The following is a 21,515-nucleotide window of genomic DNA, read 5'->3' on the forward strand; positions in this document are numbered from 1 at the left end:
CCAGTGCCATTTTTGGACAGAAGTCTTTGCTGTACCTTAGTACCCAAAGGAAGATGGAAAATGGATGTGTGCTCTTTTGGATGTCCCGGTGTTAAGGGTGACCCTGATTCCAGTGTGGAGATACGCTGCTATGGAAATCTCATTGTCACAGCATGTTGAAGGACAGGGCAAAGGCATCTGTGCTTATCAGTAAGTGTCTTTTCTTCAAGTAATAAGGGTCACAGAACCAGCCCACCTTGGAGACAAATGGATCACCTGAGTAGAGATAGGAAACTATATCCAAGCATTGGAGTTTATTTCTTTAGGGGAGTTTCCCATACTCTGAACTATGAACAAGGTTACTTGAATAAAGGAAATTTTCAGTAAGCCCAGATACATATTCCTGGTATCATGTGGGTAGGTGAAGTTTTATAACATATTTAATTTTGTTCATGTCCATGGTGCTGAGTGTTTGGGTTTTGTAAATGGTGGGATATGTTAGTATATGGCTGTTTGCTGCACATCCTAGATTAGTTTAGAGATCAGATATTCTGATTTTGGATTCTCCTAGGTTGTTCTCTTTTAATATCCTTTTTTTTCTTTTTTGAGGGTAAATGAATATCTTGTTCTTCACATTATATGAAAGCTATTATTTGTGTTTATAGTAAGATCCAGCAACTTGAAATGAGATCAGGGACCCACTGTGGTAGGCACTGCACATATACATAGCAGGACACTGGCCTGGTCTATACTAGAAAGCTAGGTCAGTTTACCTATGTCGGTCAGTGGTATGAAAAACCCTGAGTAGCATAGTTAAGGACAGGTCTATTTTAGACCCAGCAGCTCAGCTAAAGATACACCAAGTCCAGTTATGTAGAATACGTAGCCGATTCTATGAAGCTTGAGTCGGCGTACCTTAAGCTGAGCCTGCTGGTGTCCTCAGAGTAGGAGGCTGATGGGAGCAAACACTCCTGTCAGCTTCCCTTACTCCTCGCAGGAGCAGGAGTACTGCATGCCATTGGAGGTGCCCTCCGAGTTTGATTTAGCAAGTCTTAACTAGACTTGCTAAATCAAACTCCGGAAGATCAATCATGGCAGTGGCAATCTTCCATTTAGTGTGGCCAAGGCCTGAGGTGACCTACGTCCCTGTGTAGACCTAATTATTGCCTCTCTGGAGGTGAGTTGCCCATCAGCCTAGGCTGTGCTTCTGTAATGGCGTAAGTGTAGACAGGACAGACAAAAGGTAGATGTAAGGAAGGGCTATTCCCCACCCATAAAATAAGAGTACTGAGGTGCATACAACCTGATTTAAAGGCCACTGAAATTAGTTGAAAAAGTTCCATTGACTTTAGGGATATCTGAGTGTGTTTAAGAACATATTTTGCTTTTAAAAATGTGTGTGCATCGCACACGGATGGCAATATGAGCATTAAATAAATAATCCAAGGGATACTCATAGAGAGCCATGCTCATCGACAGCCCCGGTATAGCTGCGTGGGCTCTAAGAGCAGAAGAGACCATTGTGATCACCTCTCCTGACCTCCTGCATGGTGCAGGCCAGAGACTTTCAGCAAATGTCTCCTGTGCCAACCCTGGGACGTCTGATGGGGCTACTGCAGGTTTCACAGAGACACCCCAGCCCCATTTCAAGAAACACCGGATTTCAGATAAGGGCGTAAAAGGAGCCGTCTGTTGGTCTAGTGTAGGTTTGCGTATCGCGTCTCTGAAATTGAAGGCCCTGATCCTGCGCCATTAAAGCCAAGGGGGTCTTTAATGACAGAGGGGACAGGATCGGCCCTGATTCCCACGGCTGTGATCTAATGAACTATTTTCACAGGTCACTTTCTCTAAACAGGCATGTTGGAAAATCAGCAGGGATTTTAACCCTGGGTTCCTGGAGTGCAGATCTGTCACACCAGGATTTAGTTGCACCGCTTTAAGTGAAGGGTTGCGCTGCAGCTTAACCCCCCCATCACGGGGACCCTTTCAATGAGAAATGGCGGCGAGAAGAGGTCTTGGCATGTTGAAACTGTCTGAGACACTGGGTCAGGGCCTTTTGGACAGGGGTCTCCCCTTCCCCTCTTTCTCAAACTGCTACGGCCCCACTAGGCAAGGGAAGATGGAAAAGACCACAGCTTCTGTCCCTGTCATAGAAGAACATCCCCGACACAGGCGGATGTACTCTCCTTACCATCTCTGAAGAAGCATTTGGCCGGACGAAAGCATAAACAAATAACCATTTAAGACTTTGCGTATATTCTCCTTCAACTCCTAAGTGCAGCATTAGTGGCTCGTCTTACATTATTAATGAAGAAGACGCCCAGTAATTGCTCCTAAGTGTAAGATCTGCGTTCATCTGAGATGCTGTATTGATTAAAGCACACTAGAGTGCAGTCCAATCAGAAATAGATAGGTTAAGCATCCTGCTTCTAATAAGAAATCCATTACTGCTAAGGCATTGGCCTTAATTTTCCTGTATTGTATTAAATTGCTGTTCATCTTCTGTATCTAAGCCCCTTATTCCTCAGGAACGTGACTGTCCTTTATGAGACTGGCTCTACTTACGTCATGCTCTCAATACACACGGATGCTTGAGCAGCACCAAGATTACTAAATATATCGGTAATTACAGTAATATAATTATGAATTGTAAGCCCCGGATAGCTTTTGGACAAGATCAGTAACATCTTGTATGTAACCCTTAAGAGAAGGTAAAGACACAAGTTTTAGCAAGTGTACTATTGCATGGTAGAGCAGTTGTATTTGGAGAGTTACAATATAAATTGCCACTGAACACGATGTGGCAGTTTAGCACCGTTCAGGACAAGATGCATATTAGCCCACTCCATCGTCTAGAAAAAATAGAAATGGTTTGAAGCTGGGGAGGTAAACATCCAAGTACTTCCCTCCCAATCACAGGGTATAGAAAGGTAGCTATTTACTATACTTCCAGTGATGACTTCAAGTACATACTGTTACCTTCTCACTGTGCCGGGAATTGTACCTGTGACTTCCAGTAATGTGACTCGTCACCACTCACTTATTTCTGTATGTGAGCCGATGGGAATATGTTTGTGTTTCTCCACTTTGCTGGGACCACTGCGAGCCCTCAAAATATCCTCCCCCCACTCATACAGCTTCCCTGCATCCCTCCCTAAGAGCTGTGCTGGAATTCACTGGCCGAGGCTTTCAGGAATGGGCACCTACAATGCAACTCCCAGGACCCTGGATTGCAGAAGTCCACTGCAGTCAGCCGTTCCAGTTCAGCTGGCGTGCGCAGCACTTGGAAAATCGCCTCACTAACAGTGTGTCTAGACTACAGGGTTTTTTCGAAAAAACGTCACCTGCATCTAGACTGCGGCTGCGTTCTTTTGAAAGTAAATCGAAAGAACGTGGCAGTTTTTTCAATCGCAGTAAACCTCATTTTACGAGGAAGAATGCCTTTTTTCGAAAGTGCTCTTTCAAAAAAAGGCGCTATGTAATGCAAACGGTGCTTTTTCGAAGAGAGCATGCAGACTGCCTGGGTGCTCTCTTTCGAAAAAGTGGCTTGCTTTTTTGAAAGTACTGGTTGTCGTCTAGATGCTCTTTTCAAAAGAGGCTTGCAGTCTAGACGTAGCCTAGTAGGAGCCTGACAGATCTTGGAACCAAGCTTTAGTGCCCCTTTTTCTCACAGCTCAGCTGTTGCTCCTGGTGCTATTTTTTGTGCACTCCTTATTCAGAAGGCAGGGGGAAATTAGGGACGTTTCTTGACCATGCTAATCCTATGGTTTCAGACATTTGCACCCTCTTCCCTGTACTGCTTTAACTGGGGATTTCAGTTTCCTTCTACTCTTTCCGGACCTGAGCTCCTTTTGTGCTACTAAACTGATGGTGGATCATCATTCAAAAGCTTCAGATGGGGTAGCTGAGTTAGTCTTTAAGGTGCTACTAGACGATTTGTTGTTTTTTAAGTTTTTCCTGTTACAGACTAACAAAACACGTAGATGGTATCATGAGCTTTCATGGGTGGGTTGTGCCTGCGAAAGCTCATAACACCATCTATGTGTTTTGTTAGTCTTTACGGTGCTACTCGACTATTTGTTGTTTTTTACGTTTTTCATCATTCAAAAGTCAGCCCAACAGGCCTAAGCTTCCAGATGTAATTGTCTTCCTCTCGTGCTGAGTCACGGTCTCTCTTGGTATCCATAATTAACAGAATGTCCCATCTCCTGCCATGGACAGCTTCTTGCTTTCCCTGCCAAACCAGATGCGCTCATAATTCTTGGAAGGCACAGCCTATCGTAAGATTCTACAGGTTGAACCTCTCTAGTCCGGCAACACCCATGGTCCGGCATGATTGTAGTGAGCCGGATGTCCACCTATCAGGGATGTGCCCAAATTTCCTACAGTCCCATAAAGTTTGTTCACAGTCCCCCAGTCCTGGCTGTCAGTGTTCTGTGCTGTTCTTTAGCTCTAATTAACCCCTAAATGTCTTCTAAGAGTCCAGTAAATAGGGGAAGTGTTGGTACTACTGCTAGACAATACTGACCTCCCATGGTTCCGTGAATTCTCTGGTTTGGTACCGGTCAGATTCTGAAGGTGCCAGACTAGAGAGGTTCAACCTGTACTAGTGCACAATCTGTCTGTCTGGTAGTTCTCCAGCTGCAACCAGACATCAAAGGGAAAGCACTGTTTCTCCCCGCAGCTGCAGTGCGGGAGTGCAGCTTGTAGTGAAAGGTGGGGAAGGAGGAAAAAGAAGGGAGATGAAGGGAGACGAAAGTGGGAGGGGGTCAGATAGAAAAAGGAAAGAGAGGGAGAAAAACGCAGCAGCAGTTTTAAACTGCCCTCTACATTTTCCCCCACTTGCTCTCTGTGTAATCAATCATATTCATACAGTCCCAGTCACTATAGTGTCTAGGCTAGGTAATGCCACACCGTGAGAGATGCACACAACTAAAGAGTCACCTCTGGCTTTCTTCACCTGGGTTTGGTCACTTGTTTGTTTGTCAGCCTGATCTTTAGCTTTCCTGGCCTGTCTTCCTGTTGCAAATACTGAATTCATTTCCTGCGTTCATTTTTATAGTGGAAAATGAGATCTGGAAATGGTGGTTAGGCTGCAAAATTGCTGCTAGTTAAAAAGTGCACGTTAGGCTCTGAGGGTAGGATATGGCTCTAGCTTCTCCCACAAATCTTAATAACAGAAGGAAACATTTTTAATGTCAAAGCAAATATATTCAGAATACTGTAGGGTTACTTCGGAACCACTTTTACTATTGCTGCTTTTCCCGCTGCTAGGAAGTATTCTGAACCGCGGAAAGATTCTGCTCTGTCCTCCCGGCCCCACTTCTTTTGGAGTGAATGTGCCAGCTCCGTTGGCGTGGCTATCGTTTCTGTGACTGTGGCTGTAATGACTAGACTGTGCTCTGTTCTCAGCGTCCGGAAGAATCATGGAGCCAGGGCCTCAAGGAATCATTCTGAGACGCTCGGAGGAGAGGAAAGTGATTAGGAACAGTCAGCCTGGATTCCCCAATGGCAGGTCGTGCCTGACCAACCTGATTACCTTCTACGATGACCAAGCTGGCTCTGTGGACATGGGGAAAGTGGTGGTCTTTAGCAAAGCTTTTGATACGGTCTCCCACCGTGTTCTTGTCAGCGAGTTAAAGTAGCATAGCTTGGATGAATGGACTGTAAGGTGAACTGAAAGCTGGCTAGATCATTGGGTTCAACAGGTAGTGATCAATAGCTCAATATCTAGTTGGTAGCTAGTATCAAGTGGATTGCCCCAAGGGTCAGTCTTGGGGTCAATTTTGTTCAACATTTTTACTAATTACCTGGATGTGGGGATGATTTGCACCCTCAGAAAGTTCTCAGATGACACTAAGCTAGGGGGCAGGGAGAGGGTCCAGAGTGACCTAGACAAATTGGAGGACAGGCCAAAAGAAATCTGATGAGGTTCAACAAGGACAAGTGCAGAGTCCTACACTAGGGATGGAAGAATCCCAAACACTGTTACATGCTGGGGACCAACTGGCTAAGCAGCAGTTCTGCAGAAAAGGATCTGGGGATTGCAGTGGAGGAGAAGCTAGATATGAATCAACAGGGTGCCCTTGTGGCCAAGAAGGCTAATGGCATATTGGGCTGCATTAGTAAGAGCATTGCCAGCAGATCTAGGGTAGTGATTTTTTTGTGTGTTTTGGGGCCCTATCATAGAAAGCATGTGGACAAGTTAGATCAAGTCCAGCGGAGGGCAAGAACAATGATTCGGGGGCTGGAGACATGACTTACGAGGAGAAGCTGAGGGATTTGGGCTTATTTAGTCAGCAGAAGAGAAGAGTGAGGGGGGATTTGAGAGCAGCCTTCAACTTCCTGAAGGGGATGGAGAGAGGCTGTTCTCAGTGGTGGCAGATGGCAGAACAAGGAGCAATGGGCTCAAGTTGCAGTGGGAGGAGGTCTAGGTTGGATATTAGGAAAAACTATTTCCCTAGGAGGGTGGGGAAGCACTGGGATGGGTTCCCTAGGGAGGGGTGAAATCTCCATCCCTAGAGGTTTTTAAGTCCCAGCTTGACAAAGCCCTGGCTGGGATGATTTAGTTGGGATTGGTCCTGCTTCGGGCAGGGGCTTGGCCACAATGCCTCTTGAGGTCTCTTTCCACCCTAGGATTCTATGATTCTAACAAGTCTAGGAATCAACTGCTCTTACAAACACTTATGTAGCGCCATGTCCCGCTCCGGATGGAGGGGAGCAGCTTGCTTCTGCTACAGGATGCTGCTGCTTCTCATGTGGAAGGACCCGCTGCTCTAGCTTGGAAGATCCCCCAGCTGACCAGCGATGTGGGGAAAACATCACGTGTGTGAGAACAGGCTGTCCCAGCACTCGGATGGGGCCGTGCGTGTGGGAACCCTCCCTTGCTGATAGAGTGGACTGCCTGCACTAGGACTGGCAGACCAATGCCATTCACTAGCACTCCACCTGTGCGACTAACATGCGCTTTTTTGGCCTCTCCAAAGGAGCACCAGGGCCGAGTTGCACAAAGTGTCACCCCTGAAGGTGCACTGGACGTGGCCAGGAAAGCGAAGGAAGCCTAAAAAAATTGAGGCCTAAATAATGACAGTATTTGACGTTTTCGTTGCCCACCCTAACCCAACTGCCAGACCATTTGTGCTTTCCCCGTATTCGCTGCAGATAATGGCTCTCGATGAACAACTTCTCTGGTCACAAAGAGTAGGAGGCACAGCAAAGGTTCTGCTTGGTTAAGATGGCTTTCCAACTGGCTGCGTTTCATGGAACCAACCGATTTTCCTGGAAATGGGACCCGCTGCACCTCAGTCAAGCTGGAAATAGGTGCCCCCAAGTGTGGTTTATTTAAGGACCTAGAAGCACAGTTTTGCTGCAGTCTAGAATTAGGAAAAAGCACCAGCGCCAGCTCAGGCCTCCTCTACTGCAGGAATAAGCAGTAATGAAGACTGTACTCTGCATAGCCTCAGCAGAGCAAAGGGGCTATGCAGTATTTCCATTCAGCTGACCCGTTCCTAAAAGGGAAGGGCTCCTGTTTTAACAGCTGTGCCATTAAAAGGACCACGCTCCTTTTCCATCCGTCCAGTCTGCCCCGCTTCTTCCTCAGCTTTCATTTTGCTGTTCATCTGGAGAGACTTCCTGGGCCTGGATCACAGTCCGAGAACCATAATTATGATCTAGCGCCACCTAGCCAATTCCCTAAGCAACTCACCTCGACAGAGAGTTCTCCTCTGAGCCACTACTGTGTCCGGCTCTTGGCACGACCTTCCTGCGGAGGGCAAAGGCATCCGTGTACTTAATCAGAATCAGAGTTTTAAATAGTAAAGCATTACAGAGAAACAAACACCGCATGAACGGAGCAGGTCAGCCGCAGATGTGAGGTGCATTTACAGTCTCCTGTCACAACAATCTCTGGATAATAAAGGTGCACTCCTTGTTTTAATGCTACAGGAGTTTGTCACAACTTGAGTTCGTTAGAGAGTGCCTGCTGATACGGAAACCTCTTAGCACAGTTCATCAAGAAGTTTAGGAGGCTGAATCGTCAGTTTCTAATGAACAGATGCACAGCGCATAGCATTTCGTGAGTTTCTATAGGAAACTGTGCAGGTCCCTTTCCATTCCTTTGTGTGAACCGGGTTAGCTAAACATCAATTAGCCCTTGTTTACAGACCCATGTTTATGACCTGATGAAGACACCTACACTGGAGTTGTGCTAAGTTAGCCTGTATCACACCTTGTTACGTTGTGCCTCGCTTTTGTTGCACACATGCTTCTATGAACGATTGTAGTCCGCCTGTTAAAATAACACTTTCGCTTTCAGAAGATATCACCACGTAGCTTGACTGGGCCACTCCTCCAGTGCTATGATTTTGTGAGAGGCATTCACACTGTTTCCTGTCAGGCCACTCCACACTGCTACAAGAAGGGCAAGAGTCATTAACATTTTCCTTCTCAGACAGGTTTCAGCGCATAGTTCTTCAAACTCAGTTCAAATATTCTATTCCCATAATGTCCTGGAAATAATAAATGGAAGAAAATCTGTGCCTCATACATTTCTCCTGCTGAAATTCTGATTCTGTGGCTCCTACAATAGGGGCATGGATTATTAACTCCTCTGTGGGCAGCAGGGCTGGAGAAAGGCTACATTTTTAACCAGCCTCGCACTTTCCCGTAAGCCTGTCTCTCCTTCCCTAGGTTCTCTGACTTGCGTGGGTGCCCAGGGGGTTGCCTGCACAAGCTTCGTCCCATACCCATTCAAACTTTGGCGTTGGGTTTTTTAGCTAGTTCATTTAATTCAAAACAAACTCCTGTGTGAGGACAGCCAGGCCGCCGTCAGGCAAGGTTCTGCTTACCCGCAGGTTCCTGGTGTGACTCACATTGCACTAGCAGCCCATGTGTGTCCTTCACGCTCATATTGGCCTACGCACATTGCCAAAAATGGTTTTAATTGTGTTCATTCCGGTTGGTTTTATTTCCTCGACTGCTGAGCCTCATTCGGTTAGTATTTAAATGAGCCCCCGACGGACAGAATTTACTTCCAGGCTGGCTTCACCGGGCAATGGTACATTGACTTTCATTGAGAGAGGTTATAATTGCAAAAGAAACAGCATCCTTCCCGCCTTACTTCACAAGAGGTGTGCTCTTAACCCTTCCCATAGCCCCTCAGGGTCCCTTCTTTCATTCTCCTCTTCCTATTGCGTTAAAGACTTTCCAGTGAAATAAATAACACTCCTCTGCCCCACACCACGCCCCCATGAAATACAAGTGTGAGCTATGGGGGCACAGACAGGTGATCTCCCTAGAGCTTGGCCCAAAGCCTTAAATGTCTTGGACTCCAGTGTGGTGAAGTCAGTGGATGTTTCTTGTATGGTGTGCCATGAGAAAGTCCCATAGCACTTTCCAGTGATGGAGCTACCGTGCTGTACAACGCTCATTTGTTACATCAATGTCTTTTCCCAACATCGCTGAGAGATAAAGATAGATCAAGAGACTTACCTGAGGCCACGGAGTGAATCGGTGGCAGAGCTGGCAATAGCAATCTCCCATCCCTCACAACACTGTTGTCATTGATAGCTGTGTGACATGAGTGCCACAGCTGGCCTGCTGATCAGTGGCATTTTATAGCCACCAATTTAAATGACAATACAAGGGAGGAGGCAGGGAGAAATCCAGCCCCAGTGCTCCTGACCCCAGTCCCAAGCCTTAAGCGTAAACCTGTCCACAGGAGATACAAGGATGTTTCAGACACACACAGTAGAAGCCTAACTCTGCCTCCCTTGAAATGAATGAGACAGGCCAGCACTGAAATCCCATCCATCCTGGTGAATGTCATCGGCATACGGATGGCATAGCTAGCTGAAATATCTCACTCGGCAGTCTGATGCTCACTATGTGGAGACCAGATGTGTCAGATGAAACCAGCTGCTCTCAAACTATGGGTGAGGCACAGGAACGTGTCAAGGAAGACGTGCGCTGTTGGTGTTTTTAGTCTTCCTTTTTGAAGCTCTCTAGCTGTCAGCCCAACATTGCAGAAGGGCCACGCGTACCTGAGAGGTGGGGATAAAGGAGACAGCCAGAACCACACCACTAGGGTTTTCTTTTCCCCTGCCATCCCTCACCTGGAGTTGGCAGGGCTTTGGCTGTCAACCTCCGGGTGGTAGCACCAGTGCAGAAGTAAGGGTGACAATGGGACATTAAGTCTGCTGTAAAAAAAGGGTCACTTTTTATGTTGCCCCCAGTATTTCTGTGCTGCTGCTGTCACCTCTGCCTTCAGAGCTGGGTGCCTGGCCAGCAGCTGCTGCTGTCACCTCTGCCTTTGGAGCTGGGCGCCCGGCCAGCAGCTGCTGCTGTCACCTCTGCCTTCGGAGCTGGGTGCCTGGCCAGCAGCTGCTGCTGTCACCTCTGCCTTCGGAGCTGGGCGCCCAGCCAGCAGCTGCTGCTGTCACCTCTGCCTTCAGAGCTGGGCGCCCAGCCAGCAGCTGCTGCTGTCACCTCTGCCTTCGGAGCTGGGTGCCCAGCCAGCAGCTGCTGCTGTCACCTCTGCCTTCAGAGCTGGGTGCCCAGCCAGCAGCTGCTGCTGTCACATCTGCCTTCAGAGCTGGGTGCCCGGCCAGCAGCTGCTGCTGTCACCTCTGCCTTCAGAGCTGGGTGCCCAGCCAGCAGCTGCTGCTGTCACATCTGCCTTCAGAGCTGGGTGCCCGGCCAGCAGCTGCTGCTGTCACCTCTGCCTTCAGAGCTGGGTGCCCGGCCAGCAGCTGCTGCTGTCACGTCTGCCTTCAGAGCTGGGTGCCCGGCCAGCAGCTGCTGCTGTCACGTCTGCCTTCAGAGCTGGGCGCCCGGCCAGCAGCTGCTGCTGTCACCTCTGCCTTCAGAGCTGGGCGCCCAGCCAGCAGCTGCTGCTGTCACATCTGCCTTCAGAGCTGGGCGCCCGGCCAGCAGCTGCTGCTGTCACCTCTGCCTTCAGAGCTGGGCGCCCGGCCAGCAGCTGCTGCTGTCACCTCTGCCTTCAGAGCTGGGTGCCCAGCCAGCAGCTGCTGCTGTCACCTCTGCCTTCAGAGCTGGGTGCCCGGCCAGCAGCTGCTGCTGTCACATCTGCCTTCAGAGCTGGGTGCCCGGCCAGCAGCTGCTGCTGTCACCTCTGCCTTCAGAGCTGGGCGCCCGGCCAGCAGCTGCTGCTGCCACCTCTGCCTTCAGAGCTGGGCGCCCGGCCAGCAGCTGCTGCTGTCACCTCTGCCTTCGGAGCTGGGTGCCCAGCCAGCAGCTGCTGCTGTCACCTCTGCCTTCGGAGCTGGGTGCCCAGCCAGCAGCTGCTGCTGTCACCTCTGCCTTCGGAGCTGGGTGCCCAGCCAGCAGCTGCTGCTGTCACCTCTGCCTTCAGAGCTGGGTGCCCAGCCAGCAGCTGCTGCTGTCACCTCTGCCTTCAGAGCTGGGTGCCCAGCCAGCAGCTGCTGCTGTCACGTCTGCCTTCAGAGCTGGGCGCCCGGCCAGCAGCTGCTGCTGTCACCTCTGCCTTCGGAGCTGGGTGCCCAGCCAGCAGCTGCTGCTGTCACCTCTGCCTTCAGAGCTGGGTGCCCAGCCAGCAGCTGCTGCTGTCACGTCTGCCTCCAGAGCTGGGCGCCCAGCCAGCAGCTGCTGCTGTCACGTCTGCCTTCAGAGCTGGGTGCCCGGCCAGCAGCTGCTGCTGTCACCTCTGCCTTCGGAGCTGGGTGCCCGGCCAGCAGCTGCTGCTGTCACCTCTGCCTTCAGAGCTGGGCGCCCAGCCAGCAGCTGCTGCTGTCACCTCTGCCTTCAGAGCTGGGTGCCCGGCCAGCAGCTGCTGCTGTCACCTCTGCCTTCAGAGCTGGGTGCCCAGCCAGCAGCTGCTGCTGTCACCTCTGCCTTTGGAGCTGGGTGCCCGGCCAGCAGTTGCTGCTGTCACCTCTGCCTTCAGAGCTGGGTGCCCAGCCAGCAGCTGCTGCTGTCACCTCTGCCTTCGGAGCTGGGTGCCCGGCCAGCAGTTGCTGCTGTCACCTCTGCCTTCAGAGCTGGGCGCCCGGCCAGCAGCTGCTGCTGTCACGTCTGCCTCCAGAGCTGGGCGCCCAGCCAGCAGCTGCTGCTGTCACGTCTGCCTTCAGAGCTGGGTGCCCGGCCAGCAGCTGCTGCTGTCACCTCTGCCTTCGGAGCTGGGTGCCCGGCCAGCAGCTGCTGCTGTCACCTCTGCCTTCAGAGCTGGGCGCCCAGCCAGCAGCTGCTGCTGTCACCTCTGCCTTCAGAGCTGGGCGCCCGGCCAGCAGCTGCTGCTGCCACCTCTGCCTTCGGAGCTGGGTGCCCAGCCAGCAGCTGCTGCTGTCACCTCTGCCTTTGGAGCTGGGTGCCCGGCCAGCAGTTGCTGCTGTCACCTCTGCCTTCAGAGCTGGGTGCCCAGCCAGCAGCTGCTGCTGTCACCTCTGCCTTCGGAGCTGGGTGCCCGGCCAGCAGTTGCTGCTGTCACCTCTGCCTTCAGAGCTGGGCGCCCGGCCAGCAGCTGCTGCTGTCACCTCTGCCTTCAGAGCTGGGCGCCCAGCCAGCAGCTGCTGCTGTCACATCTGCCTTCAGAGCTGGGTGCCCGGCCAGCAGCTGCTGCTGTCACCTCTGCCTTCGGAGCTGGGTGCCCGGCCAGCAGCTGCTGCTGTCACCTCTGCCTTCAGAGCTGGGCGCCCAGCCAGCAGCTGCTGCTGTCACCTCTGCCTTCAGAGCTGGGTGCCCGGCCAGCAGCTGCTGCTGTCACCTCTGCCTTCAGAGCTGGGTGCCCAGCCAGCAGCTGCTGCTGTCACCTCTGCCTTTGGAGCTGGGTGCCCGGCCAGCAGTTGCTGCTGTCACCTCTGCCTTCAGAGCTGGGTGCCCAGCCAGCAGCTGCTGCTGTCACCTCTGCCTTCGGAGCTGGGTGCCCGGCCAGCAGTTGCTGCTGTCACCTCTGCCTTCAGAGCTGGGCGCCCGGCCAGCAGCTGCTGCTGTCACCTCTGCCTTCAGAGCTGGGCGCCCAGCCAGCAGCTGCTGCTGTCACATCTGCCTTCAGAGCTGGGTGCCCGGCCAGCAGCTGCTGCTGTCACCTCTGCCTTCAGAGCTGGGCGCCCGGCCAGCAGCTGCTGCTGTCACCTCTGCCTTCAGAGCTGGGTGCCCAGCCAGCAGCTGCTGCTGTCACCTCTGCCTTCAGAGCTGGGCGCCCGGCCAGCAGCTGCTGCTGCCACCTCTGCCTTCGGAGCTGGGTGCCCAGCCAGCAGCTGCTGCTGTCACCTCTGCCTTCAGAGCTGGGTGCCCGGCCAGCAGCTGCTGCTGTCACATCTGCCTTCAGAGCTGGGTGCCCGGCCAGCAGCTGCTGCTGTCACCTCTGCCTTCAGAGCTGGGTGCCCGGCCAGCAGCTGCTGCTGTCACCTCTGCCTTCAGAGCTGGGCGCCCAGCCAGCAGCTGCTGCTGTCACCTCTGCCTTCAGAGCTGGGTGCCCGGCCAGCAGCTGCTGCTGTCACCTCTGCCTTCAGAGCTGGGCGCCCGGCCAGCAGCTGCTGCTGTCACATCTGCCTTCAGAGCTGGGCGCCCAGCCAGCAGCTGCTGCTGTCACCTCTGCCTCCAGAGCTGGGCGCCCAGCCAGCAGCTGCTGCTGTCACCTCTGCCTCCAGAGCTGGGCGCCCAGCCAGCAGCTGCTGCTGCCACCTCTGCCTTCAGAGCTGGGTGCCCGGCCAGCAGCTGCTGCTGTCACCTCTGCCTTCAGAGCTGGGTGCCCGGCCAGCAGCTGCTGCTGTCACCTCTGCCTTTGGAGCTGGGCGCCCAGCCAGCAGCTGCTGCTGTCACCTCTGCCTTCGGAGCTGGGTGCCCGGCCAGCAGCTGCTGCTGTCACCTCTGCCTTCGGAGCTGGGTGCCCGGCCAGCAGCTGCTGCTGTCACCTCTGCCTTCGGAGCTGGGTGCCCGGCCAGCAGCTGCTGCTGCCACCTCTGCCTTCAGAGCTGGGTGCCCGGCCAGCAGCTGCTGCTGTCACCTCTGCCTTCAGAGCTGGGTGCCCAGCCAGCAGCTGCTGCTGCCACCTCTGCCTTCAGAGCTGGGTGCCCAGCCAGCAGCTGCTGCTGCCACCTCTGCCTTCAGAGCTGGGCGCCCGGCCAGCAGCTGCTGCTGTCACCTCTGCCTTCAGAGCTGGGCGCCCGGCCAGCAGCTGCTGTTGTCACCTCTGCCTTTGGAGCTGGGTGCCCGGCCAGCAGCTGCTGCTGCCACCTCTGCCTTCAGAGCTAGTTGATGGTCTATGTACTTGTACGGGGACAGGGCATAAATGACTATAGACACTAAAAGGGGCACCTGATCAAATAAGTTTGAGAACCACAGGACCAGACTTCTGGAACTCACCCAGAATTCCTTCCATCTGGAAGCTGTACAAAACTATACAGCTTTACTTTGCAAACATTCCCATGCAACCCCTTCCCCCCCCCCCCCCCCCCCCACATTTTCACATAACTGATCTGGGAAAACTCAATAAATCTGACCAGGGGCACAGTTTAACAGATATATGTGTTTGAAGAAATAAAATTGCAATATGGAAAAATAAAATCCATAAATGCACCTAAGTGGAAATGTGGCAATTTTAATCAATGTTCATGCAGGTCTTTTTCCATTTGCAGAGTGGTCGCACAGTTTCATGGTGATCGTGCGTGGTTTGCCTCTGAAAACAGACTTCATTTTAGAAAAGATATAGGTAAGTCAGACCTACGCGATACAATGCTATGTGTGGACTAGAAAAAAGATCTGTTTTCTTATAAACCAGAGACCTTCTGATTTTATGCTAAATCCAGTACATTACAGCAGTTAAATGTGTTCAACACCTTGCCTTATTATTAAAGAAACTCATAAGAGTTAAGTCCTCAAACTGCTTTGAACAGATTGGACCTGGCTGGGAGGTAATTGCCTGTAGACTCACCATGAAAAGCTGTGACATGAAAATAACAACTTTGCCGTCAAAATGTTTATCACAGCAGCCGTGTGCATTAAGCAAACAGCATATGTTTCCAGTGAGGTATTGGTTCTCAAAAGTAAAAATAAAACTCCTTTTGTAGATGTCTTAGGGGAAATTTCTAACACTTTTAAGCAAGACCTCCATAAAGACAACTGGTAGATATATAACTGGAATGATTTTACTTCTACTTATCTGTTCAAACAAAGTGTGCAAAGAATCATAGAACCCCAGGGCTGGAAGAGACCTCAGGAGGCGTGGAGTGCAACCTCCTGCCCACAGCAGGACCGATCCCAACTAAATCATCCCAGCCAGGGCTTTGTCAAGCCGGGACTTAAACACCTCTAGGGATGGAGAGTCCACCTAGGGAACCCATCCCAGTGCTTCCCCACCCACCTAGGGAAATAGTTTTCCTAATATCCAACCTTGACCTCCCCCAAATCTTAAAAATTAAACGAGGCGGGCTTGCTGCAAGAATAGGTATTATAATCCAGGGACTCCGGCACCAGAGATGGTGTCTATTCCTGGCTCTGCTGTGGATTGTGACCTTGAGTTAATCATATCTCCTTTCTATGTCTGTTTCCCTTCACACTTTAAAAAAAAAAATTAGATTGCAAGTTCCTTGAGGCAGGATGGATCTCACAATGGGTTTGTCCCTCTAGATGGTATTTTGATTTTAATTAAACCAGTTCAACTAAAAATGAACCGTGTTGAACTTTTCAGAGGCTCATTTCTTTTTCTACCTCATGGTCTCCATAGATATCTTGCTGCACAGCAGCACTACAAAACAACGTCAAGGCTTCAATGTTTTCCATCTGCCTGCTGGGTACCCGACTCCCTCTTGTTCTTTGGGCGGGGGAGGACATCAAACTTCCTAACGATGCTGCTGACTCACTATTTTTTCTCGTAACCATAATGAGAGGTTAAACTTTTGTTTCCTCTTCCTTTGACATCCTTGACCCTCGCTAAATGGTTTCATTAGTCGTGCTCTGCAATTATGTCTTCATACACAAACACACTTGTACCAGTGCGCTCGCCCTCTTGCTCGGTCATGCTTCTTGCTCCAACTATTTGCATAGTGGGTTTTTTTCTCCCCCAATGTGCTTTTCCAGGGCTTATCTCTGGATGAATTGAGTTAGGGGGAGATGAATAATTTATTTTTTTTTTGAAAGCCGAAAGGAGTTCAGTTAATCTTCTTGTAGGCTTTAAATGGCCTTTTAAAATCAACCTCCTGCTTTAATTCTGCAGCTAAGCACCATGTAATTCTGTGTTGCATTTGAAATATTTCAAGTTTATTTAATAAGAAAATAAAGCTCTGTGGCTAATTAGAGTAAAATGGGTCTGAATCCAACAATATGACAGAATGGGCCTGATCTCAATCTGGTGAAAACTGGACTTCAAGCAAACTCATTTATACCTGCTAAAACACGGGCTTCAGATCTTTGGTCTCCACCAGGGAATATTCTTTTTTTCTCAGTGGCAGAAGGCTGGGATCAAATTCAGCATAGAGCAACAATGAGGAACCAGAGTTGCTGACTTAGAGGGAAAAGTTTAAAGAACAAGATTTCTGTTCCATATAACTATAAGGGAAGAAGGACAATCCAGAGAACAGTGATAGAAATGTAGCCGTGTTAGTCTGGGGTAGCTGAAGCAAAATGCAGGACAATGTAGCACTTTAAAGACTAACAAGATGGTTTATTAGATGATGAGCTTTTGTGGGCCAGATCTGAGGAAGTGGGTCTGGCCCACGAAAGCTCATCATCTAATAAACCATCTTGTTAGTCTTTAAAGTGCTACATTGTCCTGCATTTTAATCCAGAGAACTACAGACTTGTCAGCCTTACCTCAGTCCCCGGAAAAATCATGGAGGGGATCCTCAAGGAATCCATTTTGAAGCACTTGGAAGAGGGGAACGTGATCAGGAATAGTCAGCATGAATTCACAAAGGGCAAGTCCTGCCTGACCAATCTGCTTAGCCGCTATGATGAGGTAACTGGGCTCCATGGATATGGGGAAGTCAGTGGATGTGATATACCTTGACTTTAGCAAAGCTTTTGATACGGTCTCCCACAATATTCTTGCCAGCAAGTTAAGGGAGTATGGATTGGATAAATGGACTGTAAGATGGAAAGAAAGCTGGCTAGACTGTCGGGCCCAACAGGTAATGATTAACAGTTTGATGTCAGGTTGGCGGTCGGTTTCTAGCAGAGTGCCCCAAGGATCAGTTCTTGGACCAGTTTTGTTCAACATTTTATGAATGACCTGGGTGAGTGCAGATGACACTAAGATAGGGGGAGAGGTAGATATGCTGGAGGGCAGGGATAGGGTCCAGAGTGACCTAGACAGATTAGAGAAATGGGACAAAAGAAATCTGATGAGGTTCAACAAGGACAAGTGCAGAGTCCTGCACTTGGGACGGAAGAATCCCAAGCATTGTTACAGGCTGGGGACAGAATGGCTAAGTAGCAGTTCTGCAGAAAAGGACCTGGGGATGATAGTGAATGAGAAGTTGGATATGAGTCAACAGGGCACCCTTGTAGCCAAGAAGGCTAATGGCATATTAGGGTGCATTAGGAGGAGCATTGCCAGCAGATCCAGACAAGTGATTATTCCCCTTTATTCGGCTCTGGTGAGGCCACATCTGGAGTATTGTGTTCAGTTCTGGGCCCCTCACTACAAAAAGGATGTGGACGCATTGGAGAGGATCCAGCGGAGGGCAACCAAAATGATTAGGGGGCTGGAGCTATGACCTATGAGGAGAGACTGAGGGATTTGGGTTTGTTTAGTCTGCAGAAGAGAAGAGTGAGGGGGGATTTGAGAGCAGCCTTCAACTTCTTGAAGGGGGGTTCCAAAGAGGATGGAGAGAGGCTGTTCTCAGTAGGGATGGATGGCAGAACAAGGAGCAATGGTCTCAAGTTACAGTGGGAGAGGTCTAGGTTGGAGATTAGGAAAAACTATTTCCCTAGGAGGGTGGGGAAGCACTGGGATGGGTTCCCTAGGGAGCGGGTGGAATCTCCATCCCTAGAGGTTAAGTCTCGGCTTGACAAAGCCCTGGCTGGGTTGATTTAGTTGGGATTGGTCCTGCCTTGGTCAGGGGGCTGGACTTGATGACCTCCTGAGGTCTCTTCCAGCTCTGGGATTCTATGATTCTAACCAAGGGGGGATGCAGGAATACTCAAGAAGTATCTAAAGTGAGTACAAATAAGAAAAGGGTGTGCGGAAGTGGGGGGGTGGGGAGTGTTTGGAGTGGTCCAAGAGGAATAGCACAGATGCACTTCATTAAAAGTCCTGTGCTTCTCCTTCCTCTGCCACAGTGGGCCACCTGCAGTGTGGTAGGGCACTGTTGACCGTGGGACTTCTATTTTATCAACTAAGAGGAGATTCAGGAGTTCACCAGGTAGGGGAAAGAAAAAGCATGAAGCATGGGCCTGGTGCTTGTACCAAAGTAAGCAAAAGTTATGCTGTGATTAAAACCCATGCCGTGTCAAAAGCAAATGTTTGCCTGCAAAGTCAGTGTCTCTCGGCTCTACAGCTCTCGCACTGCTAAAAGCACATAAAGTGTGTGAATACGTTCAGTCAGAACAGTACAAAACCACCCAGCTAAGTACATAATAAAACAGCTTAAAACAACAGAAGCAAAAGCATAACAACGGGTAGCAAATGCTTTTAAAAAAGTACCAGGGAAGGTACCAAACGTGTCATTAATGTGTAAAATAATACAGACAGTGTGCATCATAAATTGTTCCTTTCTGCCTATAAATACTGGGGTACCTCAATTGCATTCTTTGGCCAGTCTAGGGGGCAATAGTAAAAGCCATACTATTAATTAAGCTGAGTCCATTGTCCCGGGTACAAATGCATAGGGGCTACCGACAACTGTTAATGTACTTTGTTCAGCAATTAATCTGACTCGGGTGCCTTTGTATTTTATCTATGTCTGTGGTCGTTGGGGGCTCTCGTGAAGTCTGTTATGCTAGCTACCTGCACAAAGCTGGCACGATATACTGAGAGCATACGAAAACACACGCAGCCCAACGTTTATCATCACTGACGGAGCGGAAAACCTGTCAGGAAGGGAGCTGCTTATCAAGTGTAGGGCCAGTGTTAACGAGGCCAATTCAGTCAGGGGGAAAACGGCTCATTCCCAGCAGTTGATGGGGAGATGTCAATATGAAGAAATAGGAGAGGATAAAGATTTTGGGGCACATCCTCTGCTGGTTTAGAGTCATATTGACAAAGTCAGTGGGACATTGACAACATACACCAGCCGAGGCTCGGAGTGAGGCTATAAACCCTTGTGCTCCAGAGATGAACCAACAATGAAGTGCGTGGGGTTAGGTAGGAACTTTGCTAGGTGGTAGATTGTTCCATGTTTCCCTGTTATTGAACATCTTCCACAATCCTGCATTGGCAAGGCCCTTACTGAAGAGGTCTTCTCCTTCTCACGCTTCTGAGAGGGCTTGAGACGAGCAGAGAGAATGCAGTGTTTTCCCCCAAGACACTGTTGCTAACAGTGTTTTCTTATTAGTTCCTATTTGGGGTAGGGTTTTCATGACTCAGGAGCACAAATCCCTGTGAAAGCCAATGGGATTTAGGTGCTTAATTTGCTTAGGCCTTTTTGAAAGCCCAAGTCCCATTGACTTTTCTTTGCAGATGTGTATTCTTCAATTACGCAGGCACTTTGAAAATGCCGCCCATAGTTAACGTGGTGCTTCCTTACAAGTTTGAAGAGAAAGGGGCAAGATCACATGCAGCCACAGGCGAGTGGGTGAGACAGCCAAGGCCCAATTCACAGATAAGAGAGCGCACGAGGAGTTGATCAGCCAAAGCGAGCGACTACTCCAGGCCCAGCCTGAGGCAGATAGCTGAGGGAGCGGAGTGAAGATGTGGGCACTCTTGTCTACAGGGTGCTTTCCCTGGGAACAAGCAGAGAATTGCACTTGCTCCTTGCAGAGCACCAGCAACTGTGCATGAAATCTCCTTCCACTTGAAGAAATTTTATACCGAGATCAGGGCAAAAGTGAAACCAATGCCAAGCTCTTATGAAAATTCCGCCTTCTAGTTCTAGATGAATCGCATGTTCATAATACTTTCTCTAAAAGCTCTTCAGAGAAGATGGAATTTTAAATAGATTGAAAGGAACAAACGTTAATTCATGGCTGCTGAGTTGACACTAGATCTCACCCAAGAGCACTAATGTGACTTCTTCCACTAAGATGATATTGTAACTGCCTGCTAGCCCCTATGCCTGCTGACTCAGTGATACTTCATGAATTGTGGACAACAGAAAGGCAGATAATGGACACTGACTGAATTTGGCTGTTGTGCGATTGTCCAGCCATTGTAACATGATAACGAAATTATTCCATTTCTCGATGAAAACAGACAGAATAATGGGCCTTGTATTTGTTAGCGTGACAATCGTGGTTGGCTACGCAGTTATTGCTTTCATAATACAAACAAAATCATTTTCAAAACACAAATGTTGAGGCTCTCTTAACATACGTGACGGCCAAATGTATGTTTAGGTAGTTACAGGTCCTGGTGTAGGAATCAGTGACAGCAACAAAGGTGTAGTCCCATATGGGCAACCACTGGTACGATCAGAACGCCCTGCCAGCGTAACCTTGCACACACCGTATGTTGTGTGGAGGATGCTACTTTGCTCTGCAAGCTCTGACCTGTGCTATGCAGGAAGTCAGATCATAATGGTTCCTCCTGGCTGTAAATGTAACGTAGGGATACTCACACTTCATTGTTCCTTGACTCCCTTCTCACTACAAAAATTACTGCACACTCCAGGTATGGGGTGTAAAGCCCGAACTTCCCTGTGCCCTACCACCACAGCTGTGCATGGGGGCAAAGCCAAACACCACTGCCCTGGTGGTGCGAGTGTGAAAAGTCAAAGTCCTTGGGGTTCAGGCTTCCCCCCCAGGAGTCTAAGCCAGCTCTGGTGACCCCCATTACAACCGGGTTGTGACTGTCTTTGGGTTCCCCTCGGTGTGAGAGTTGTGGATGTAATGAAACATCGATGAGTCCGTCGATAGCCATGGCATGGCTGATACTCAGAGCCCTGGAGCAGTGCATTCACCAAGGCAAATCTTTCTCCAGGTATCGCTGAACGATGCTTCAAACATGCTGAATTACTCCTGACTAGCCAGATTCTGTTTGCACAGGAGTGAATTTCATCCATGTGCACGCATTTCTATCCCTAGCCAAGCCGAGACATACGACACAGTTCTCCATTTTCTATGTCTCAGAACCCTCTCCCCTCCATGCAGATGATCTGTTTTCCGGCCAGGCTGACTCGGCCTTAGCAGAAGCAGTTGCTTTAGGCTTGGTGGGTCTATCAAGCCAGTTCTCTCTTTGGTGCTATTGTCTGGTCTCATCTCTGCTCGCGGCTTATGATGAGGGCTGATGCAAAGGAATCTGATTTTGAAAGGTGCATCCCCGGCACTTTTACAGTACCCGTTACAAACCAGCAAGACGCCTGGCTTATTTCAGTGAAGGTCATTGCACTGCCTGTCTTGTGTTTGTTGCCTAGGATCAGAAGAGAGCTGAAAAACCTTTCTCTTTGAGGAAGCTCTGAACGCTC

This window comes from Pelodiscus sinensis, chromosome 6 (genome assembly GCF_049634645.1).
Source record: "Pelodiscus sinensis isolate JC-2024 chromosome 6, ASM4963464v1, whole genome shotgun sequence".
NCBI classification, from domain to species: Eukaryota; Metazoa; Chordata; order Testudines; family Trionychidae; genus Pelodiscus; species Pelodiscus sinensis.